This window comes from Macrobrachium rosenbergii, chromosome 8 (genome assembly GCF_040412425.1).
Source record: "Macrobrachium rosenbergii isolate ZJJX-2024 chromosome 8, ASM4041242v1, whole genome shotgun sequence".
NCBI lineage: Eukaryota > Metazoa > Arthropoda > Malacostraca > Decapoda > Palaemonidae > Macrobrachium > Macrobrachium rosenbergii.
The window spans coordinates 37,324,699-37,334,845 of NC_089748.1; positions in this window are offsets into that span (position 1 = coordinate 37,324,699).

Genomic DNA, 10,147 nt, shown 5'->3' on the forward strand with positions numbered 1-10,147 from the left:
TATCAGCTGCTTTTGATGAGAAATGATAAAAAATAATAAAATGAGAATCAAATTAACCTGGCATCTTTTTCCAAGAAACTAATAATGATATTATTATTATTATTATTATTATTATTATTATTATTATTATTATTATTATTATTATTTCGGTAGATGAAACCTATTCACATGGAACAAGCCCACCAAAGGGGCCACTGACTTGAAATTCAAGCTTCCAAAGAATGTTGGTTTCAACCTCCCACCGCAGCAGACCCCCCAACACTGCGGCAGTAACTGATCATGACACAGAGCCAGTGATTTTTTCATTGCCCTGGAGGAGACGCGAACTCGCGACATCTGAGCGGCATGTCACGACACAAGCGACCATACCAGCGGACCAGTAAAAAAAACATACAATTATCTCTGGTCTATTTTAGTTTTCCGTAAAAGAAAACTATTGAGCCGGCTTTGTCTGTCCGTCCGTACTTTATTCTGTCCGCCCTCAGATCTTAAAAAACTACTGAGGCTAGAGGGCTGCAAATTGGTATGTTGATCATCTACCCTCCAATAATCAAACATATCACATTGCAGCCCTCTAGCCTCAGTAATTTTTATTTTATTTAAGGTTAAATTTAGCCATAATCATGCTTCAGGCAACGATATAGGACAGGCCACCACCGTGCCGTGGTTAAAGTTTCACGGGCCGAGGCTCATACAACATTATACCGAGACCACCGAGAGATAGATCTATTTTCGGTGGCCTTGAGTATATACGCCGTAGCGGCTGTACAGAAAACCCGATCGCGCCGAAGACACTTCGGCGCATCTTTCACTTGTTTCCTTGTGCGTAATACAAGACGCCCCTTTTCACGGCGAAAAAGTTCTATCATCTTTCTTTTCAGCATCAAAACCTTCCATCTTACGTTATCTACACCCCCTTCTAATTACGAGCACGAAGAAAAAAAAAAAGAAAAAAAGGAAAAAAAAAAAAAAAAAACCCGCAGGCAATGTTACGAGAATATTTTCCTGGGGAGCCTCTTTCCGAATTCTCAGATCTCGCTTGCCTTCAGCGGAGGCGGTTCTCCCTTGTCGTTGAGGTTAAAAATGTAAGACAATATACAGTGAGGAACGGAAGACTAGAGAGAGAGAGAGAGAGAGAGAGAGAGAGAGAGAGAGAGAGACTCATCCTTCATTCAGATGTTTCACTCTGGGCGGATCCAGATGTTCAAACACTCTGGTACATGGATGACAAACAAATGAGTACACACACACACAAATTCTCTTACAAGTACATGAGTCTCTCTCTCTCTCTCTCTCTCTCTCTCTCTCTCTCTCTCTCTCTCTCTCTCTCTCTCTCTCTTCCAAACACACAAACACACAAACACAAACTTACAAATCTCTCTCTCTCTTCCAAACACATACACACACAAACACAAACTCTCTTACAAGTACATGAGTCTCTCTCTCTCTCTCTCTCTCTCTCTACACACACTCTCTCTCTCTCTCTCTCTCTCTCTCTCTCTCTCTCTCTCTCTCTCTCTCTCTCGTCCAAAAACACACACACACACAAATTCTCCTACAAGTACTGAGTGTCTCTCTCTCTCTCTCTCTCTCTCTCTCCAAACACATACACACACACAAACACAAACTCTCTTACAAGTACATGAGTCTCTCTCTCTCTCTCTCTCTCTCTCTCTCTCTCTCTCTCTCTCTCAAACACAAACTCTCTTACAAGTACATGACTCTCTCTCTCTCTCTCTCTCTCTCTCTCTCTCTCTCTCTCTCTCTCTCTCTCTCTCTCTCTATCGTCCAAGACATACACACACAAACACAAAACATGAGTCTCTCTCTCTCTCTCTCTCTCTCTCTCTCTCTCTCTCTCTCTCTCTCTCTCTCTCTCTCTCTCTCTCTCTCTCTCTCGTCCAATCACACATACACACACAATCACAAATTCTCTTACAAGTACATGAGTCTCTCTCTCTCTCTCTCTCTCTCTCTCTCTCTCTCTCTCTCTTCTCTCTCTTTCTAACCGCCATTCACTCACAACGGAGATTCCCAAACATTGCTTTTTTTTTTTTTCGCAAAACCCTTCCCAAATCTTCAAGACTTATTAGGTATTTTCATTACCACCAAAGAACTCCGAGTCCCTCGGAATATTTATTATATATTATATATATTTTAGACGAAAACCAGTTAGATAATCCATCTTAAGTAGTTAGGATTTTATCAGAGCTTCTGAAGCACGGCATAAGAGCTCATGAAAATGCAGACCCGATTTTTCGAGGAGTTCGTTTTGAACGACGAACGACGTAAACTGGAACTTCAGTCTAGCAGAGTCATAAGAAGGATATATATATATATATATATATATATATATATATATATATATATATATATATATATATATATATATATATATATATATATATATATAAAAGTATGGAAGAAATGCCTTCTGGATTATTCGGCGCATTACGAAGTGAATAAAAGCGTTGTTATGCGAGCAGTTTATGAATGTAGGAGCTAAGCATTCATAGATAACACTGCTTAAAGATGGGTATACTAAACACTTCGCAGGCTTATCAAGAGGCGGGGAGGTATAACAATGTATATGTGTGTGTATATGTATATGTATATATATATGTGTGTGTATGTTGTACTGTATGTATATATACACAGACAGCGTAAATATGTAAAACAGCCCATATAATAAAATAAAATTAGACATATTTACCAGACATGATTTTGTATACAAGTAAAAAATGCGCCGAAGTTTCTTCGGCGCAGTCGAGTTTTCTGTAAAGCGTATAATCAAGGCCACCGAAAATAGATCTATCTTTCGGTTGTCGCGGTATAATGCTGTAGGAGCGGTGGCCCATGAAACTTTAACCACGGCACAGTGGTGGCCTGGTCTATATCGTTGCCAGACGCACGATTATGGCTAACTTTAACCTTGAATAGAATAAAAGCTACTGAGGCTACAGGGCTGCAATTTGGTATGTTTGATGACTGGCGGGTGGATGAGCAACATACCAATTTGCAGCCCTCTAGCCTCGGTAGTTTTAAGATCTAAGATCTGAGTAAAAGTGCGGACATAAAAAGTGCAGACATTCAGACAGAAAAAAGTGCTGATAGAAAAAGTGTGGGAAAAAAACGGAAAAAAGTTCAGAGTGTGAACAGAAAAAAGTGCGGACAGAAAAAAGTGCAGACAGCAAAAAAAGAAAAAGTGCGGACAGAAAAAAGTTCAGACAGAAAAAAAGTGCTGATAGAAAAAAGTGTGGACAGAAAAAAAAAGCGCAGACAGAAAAAAGTGCAGACAGAAAAAGTGCGGAACGAAAAAGTGCGGACGGACAGACAAAGCCGCCACAATTTACATAAATAGACAGTGGATATTATATATATATATATATATATATATATATATATATATATATATATATATATATATATATATATATATATATACAATGATTTTTAGTCCCATTTAAATGAAAATGGCGACTTCTCGGCAGAAAGGAAAGTAAATCTATGCTGCTTTGACCCATGAAAAATAACTAGACTTACGAAGCTATTAAAAACAGAAACAGAATAATTATATGAATACTAATACTAAACACTAAACAGCCGTTGGTCGATTAAGAAAACAGCACCCTAAACATAGGTAGGAACCGCCAGGGGTGATCCTCTATAACTCTATACACTAGACATCCTAACATCCTAGCCAAGCTGTGGGGACTCCAAGATCCCTAGATGAAGTTAACATGCCCTAAGGGCTTAAGGGACCCCTGATTCAGCCGGAAGTTGAGGACCGACCTTGGGGACTCCAAGATCCCTAGATGAAATTAACATGTCCTAAGGGCTTAAGGGACCCCCGATTCAGCCACAAGTTAAGGACCGTCCAGGTAAGCAACAGGGTATCAAGTGCATGACGGAATTGATGGATGTGAAACAGCTAACAGATATATATACACACACACACACACACACATATACATATATATATATATATATATATATATATATATATATATATATATATATATATATATATATATATATATATATATATATATATATATATATATATATATATATATATATATATATATATATATATATTTTGTTTACATAAAGTACTCTGTTTTGTTTTGAGCACGTATTTTAGATAACACTCATACGATTCAAACTTGTAAATATGTGTAAGAATACGTTGCTTATTGTTGAGGATTTCATTTGTTGACAGGAAACTGAAACGAGGTTATTTAAGGAATACTGAGGTTCTATGAAAATTTCCGGCCTTCCGCCGAAAGCTATGCCGGGTATTCATCTGTAAGGTTACTGACTCTTTATAAGAAGAAAGAATTGATCGACGAGTTTAAAAATGAAAAATACATGAATTCAACCTTTAAAAAATAATATGAATTTTAAGTGAATCTGAATATTATTCCTCCCAGGAATGCTTTGCTATTAACTTTTTTCAATCTATGATCTATAGCAGTGGTTCTCAAACTGGGGGTAATTACCCCTGTGGCGTGGGGGTAATGAAGCTGTTTCTGGGGAGGGGGGGTTAAGGAGGCACATTTTAAATTTTATTTTCTATTAATAATTACCAAAGAAATATAATGCTTTAAATTTTAATTTGTACTAAAAATGAACAAAGCTTTAATTTTAACTTTTCGTCAAAGGAATAACGTCTGAAATCTCAGTTCTTTATTTTTTAAGACCTGAGCAAAAGTAAAATTAGTTTCTTGCACATAAAATGCATTAGAAATTAAACATTCCATTATTTTTCTTTCCTTTATATTATAACTTCACATAACTGAAGAGGAGTTGGGTAGGGGCCATGGTGAGCTATCACACCACTGCAAAGGGGGTAACCATACCCAAAATTTTGAGACCCACTGATCTATATGGTTCTGTCGCTCTTTTGCAGAATATGCAATTAAGTGAACCCATTTTATCCATTTATTCAATATGCTTTCTCCTGTTAGGAATGATTCCGTTTCACGTTTTTTTACCTTTGACCATCCCCTTACCTCTCTCTCTCTCTCTCTCTCTCTCTCTCTCTCTCTCTCTCTCTCTCTCTCTCCTTAATCTCTCGCTCGCTGTCTCTCTCTCTCTCTCTCTCTCCCTCTCTCTCTCTCTCTCTCTCTCTCTCTCTCTCTCTCTCCCCCAATCTCTCTCTCTCTCCCAATCTCTCTCTCTCTCCCTCTCTTTCTCTCCCTCACTTTCTCCCCTCTTTCTCTCTCCTCTCTCTCTCTCTCTCTCTCTCTCTCTCTCTCTCTCTCTCTCTCTCTCTCTCTCCCATCCCATCCCCTGCGCGCCTCCCCTTCTCATAACCGTAGCTTCACAAACACCCGTATAACTTCTCTTTTTTTTTTTTTTTTTTCATTCACCTTTTTCCACCGAAACATAAAAGCGTTTCATAAATCTTTTTATCTTTTTTTCATTCCTCGACGATTGTAAAGAACAACAGTCGATTCTCTATGGAAGATGAAACGAAAATAACCTTTTTGAAAGTGTCTTTGTAGACGGAGTAGCGTTTCTTTTGTCCGGAGCCAAACGAGCTCTCCCAACGCCGCAGACTTTGATGTGTTCCGTCGCCTGTTACAGGAAAAACTAATGATTATGACTTATTATTATCATTTGTATTATTGTTATTAACTATCTGAGGTAAGTTTGAATGTAGAATTTAGGCCAGAGACCAAGCACTGTCAATTTCTGAAACGGAAGTTGACAGGAAAAGGTTTGAAAGGCGTAACAGGATGAAAACCTCAAAGTTGCACTATGAATCAATTGTTAGGAGAGGTTTGAGGAAAGTAAGATGGAAGAAAGAGAATCTGAAAGGAGGTACAGTAAAAGGAACGAAAGGGGTTGTATAGCAGCTAGGGGCCTAAGGAAGGCACGCTGCAAAGAACCTTAAGAATGCCTACAGTGCACCGCATGAGATGTACTGACGGAACTAACCGCTACGGGGAGTATGTTTAATAATGAGGTTATTAGAAATAATTCCTATGAGATCTGAATGAAAAATTACCTAGAAATAAGTATCCGAACTATTTATGGAAGACTAAAATACAATAGGTAACACAAATTATTTATAGGAGACTTAAATGCAATCGAGTTTTCTGTACAGCCGCTAAAGCGTATAATCAAGGCCACCGAAAATAGATCTATCTTCCGGTGGTCTCGGTATAATGTTGTATGAACCGCGGCCCATGAAACTTTAACCACGATCCAGTGGTGGCCTATCCTATATCGTTGCCAGAAGCACGATTATGGCTAACTTTAACCTTAAATGAAATCAAAACTACTTAAGCTAGAGGGCTGCAATTTACAGCCCACTAGCCTCAGTAGTTTTTATGATCTGAGGCCGGACAGACCAAGCCGGCACAATAGTTTTCTTTTGCAGTAAACTAAAAATTCTCCTCACACAAAGAAAACAGTGAAGGGACGTAACCTTCTCAAGAGTTTGAATCCTCATTTTAATTGTAATCCCAAAGAGATTGTTATAATATCTTGCTTGGGTTTCAGGTTCGGGTTTGCGCTCGACGACTGTTTCCTAAATTCCCGGATTTAAGCAAAACCGAGTCAGAAGAAGATTTGGGAGGAATCGGCTTCCTATCTCGTGCTTTTCATATATGAGGTGTTCAGCGTTAGAAAACGGCCTCTCGCCACCCCAAAAAAAAAAAAAAAAAGTTTTTGGATTTATAAGCCATCAAAGTTTTGGAAATTCAACCTGCTCTCATTTCTTTATTTTTCAAGACATAAAGTTGGATTTTGTATGAAATGAAGAATTTGGGATCGGGAATGGAATAGTATGCATAAAAAAACTATAGTTCAAACTCATCCCATTTTTTGGGGAAAAAAGGGGATTATTTTAAAGCTGATCAGGCGAAAAACTCCATTTTCAAAAGTTAGGACGAGGAGCCCTTGAAATATATATATATATATATATATATATATATATATATATATATATATATATATATATATATATATATATATATATATATATATATATATATATATATATATATACTGTAAATACCAAATATATACATAGTTGAATTTTGAATAATTCCTTTAGAATGTAAAGCCAATCAAAGTGGTAGACGAGACGACAGTTGGACAGCAGGCTTTCAGTTCGGGAAGTTGAGGTGGTGACCAGCAAGGCCAAGAGAAAGAGAAGGTGCCCTTGGTCTTATCTGCACCTTGTTTGTGTGTGTGTATATATATATATATATATATATATATATCCTTTGGAATGTAAAGCCAACCAAAGTGGTACAGTGCACCGTTCAAGTTAGGTAGGTCCGTGTCGTTTTCGATTTACTAAGTACTAGTGGTCTCTACTGGGTTTAAGAAACAAGGGTATGAGGCTTGCAGCTTCACCCCTGAGGACTAGCCGAAAGACCGAAATAGTATTTCTCTGGCGCTGTTTTCTTCAACGGGGAAAGAGCTTATGATGAAAAAAGGATAAATATGGTTAAATCTCTCTCTCTCTCTCTCTCTCTCTATATATATATATATATATATATATATATATATATATATATATATATATATATATAAATATATATATACACATATATATATATGAGGTATGTATGCATATTTCACGATCTTCTTCCCTCTACTTGGCGTCGCACTATCTTCCAGAAACATCAATCAGGGGAACAGTGAGACTAAACCCTGGCAATTTTTTGTCTGGCATGACGCCAATAAATTTCTCTCCTGTGACCCCGCCGAAATTCGCTCTGCTGAGAGAGAGAGAGAGAGTGAGAGTGACCAGGGGCCGTCATGTGCTGCTGGTAATCCGGCAACTAGAATTTGGGAATAGGAACTGGAATTTGTAAGGGCTGTGATTTCCTACGGGAACCGCCGCTGGTCGGTAAAATTGTGAATTTTATTTTTTTCTTTTTTTGTTCCTGTTCTACAAATGCCGTGTTTTGTTTCTTTCTTTCTTATATTTCTTTTTTTTAATCTTCCTGTGTGTATTTCATACTGTTTGGTTTGCAATTTACTCTTTTTTTTTAGACCAGCCTGTGCAAGCTTGAAGTTTTTAACACAGACGAATCTGAAATATTTCATCAAATTGACCTACGCTGGAAACACTTCATTGAGAATTTTCTGTAAAAAAATTATTCTAGTTTATCAAAGCACTGCCTTTACTCCAGTGCTAATGCCGCCTTTATTCTCATAATTTTAATATCACGAAATTATCTGGATATTGCCAAACGTCTTAATATCTCTAGAAACAAACATGATTAACAATCTTTCACATTCCAGACACGGCTTTAGGAGTAAAGGAAAATGTAGGTGATTATTATTCTTAAACCTAGTTCCTGTGGCGACTCCCATTCATATAATTATAGTATTATAGTGAAGACGTTATAGCAATCTATTATATTAATGAGGTCAGGAGAATAATAGTTTGGAAGAAGCTGGCGAAGAAATGATTTCTAAACGGAAAAGAATGATAATATTCATTCTAAATTCCCCACCAAAAAATGGGAGTAATTATACGTTTCTCATTAACCTAAACTGACGCTCCTGTTCCTGTTGCATCAGAGCAGAGTAGCATTCGCCAACAAGTGGAGCAAATCACATCGTCATATTTAATATCGAAAATCCCTTCGGCGGCTCCTTCTGAAATTCGCTACAACAAGTTTCTCTCTCCTCCCGCGACGGCGAATCATTTCGAAGCCCATTTCCACCAGCTCCACGGAGCCTGCAGAGTGATTTCATTTCTTCCCGTTCGAAAAGCCGATTTTCGAACCTGTCCCAAAAGGACTTAGGGAGAAACTTGGCAAAAGGGGAGAGAGAGAGAGAGAGAGAGAGTCTGAGGGAAGTTCCTACCATTGAGTATTAGCTAACTTGCGTGTGCGGCCTGCGAGAATGGGGACGTCCCTTTGATTACAACTCTCCCGAAGGAGTCTGCGGAGAGAGAGAGAGAGAGAGAGAGAGAGAGAGAGAGAGAGAGAGAGAGAGAGAGTCCTTCTTCTTCTTCTAAAGGAATGGGACACGGGAGAGAAAAATAGGGATAGACAGCTCTCGAGTCATTGCCAAGTTATTATCGGTGTGGTCGGGCCTCGCCTCGAGGGGGTCTTAGTAGTACTCTCGTCGCCGCTGTGATGTTCATATTATATATATATATATATATATATATATATATATATATATATATATATATATATATATATATATATATATATATATATATATATATATATATTGCTTAGTTATGATCGATCCATTATTACTTTTATAGTAGTTACGGAGGAAGTTAAGAACAAACTTTTGTCCTAGCGAAGTGAAAAGGGGAATAAACGCAAGTGAAGATTCTTCCATTTCATTTCATCTTCCTTCGCGGCTCAAAATGATGACAGGTTGGTGAAAGTAGTGCACGGTTCGAAAGTACGATTATGTCAGAGAGAGAGAGAGAGAGAGAGAGAGAGAGAGAGAGAGAGAGAGAGAGAGAGAGAGAGGTACTGGAAAGGAGGGTACTTATCGTCCAGGAAGGGGGAGAGTTGCTGGAAGATTGAGGTGAAAAGTAGTTGGGGTGTGTGTGTGTGTGTGTGTAGGGGACCAACTAGCTGCTGGTGAGCTTTCTGTGTGGACGTATGAGGCGACAATTACTGTGGAAGCTTTCTCTGAAGGGGGCTCATCCATGATTCAGAGGTTAAAGTATGAAAATGGCAGTGAACATCATCTTGCATTTCCTTCACACCACCCCCGTAAGAGAACATGGCTTAACGCTGAACAAAATATGTAAAAATATATGTATGTATGTATGTATGTATGTATGTATGTATGTATGTATGTATGTATGATGACTGATCACACAGGCTGACTGCCTTACCAGCAACGATTACACAGTATCTCTGAGATAAGAAGAATCAAGGTCAAGAGAAAGAGATGGTCTCCTCACTTCCCACCCAAAACCCCATGTGGGCGGAGCTTCGTCTACCTCCTTACTGCGTCAGCAGGTGAACTGCCGTAATGAGCGGGTATACCTCTGAGATACATCATCGCCTACGTAGTTACCCCAGGTGGGAGGCGACTCCACCCGATTGGGTAGACCTCGTCTCTCCTGGCCTTGGGATGAATGATAGATGCTTTCCTTATGTATATAAAAACAACGCTTCACACAGAGACTGATTGT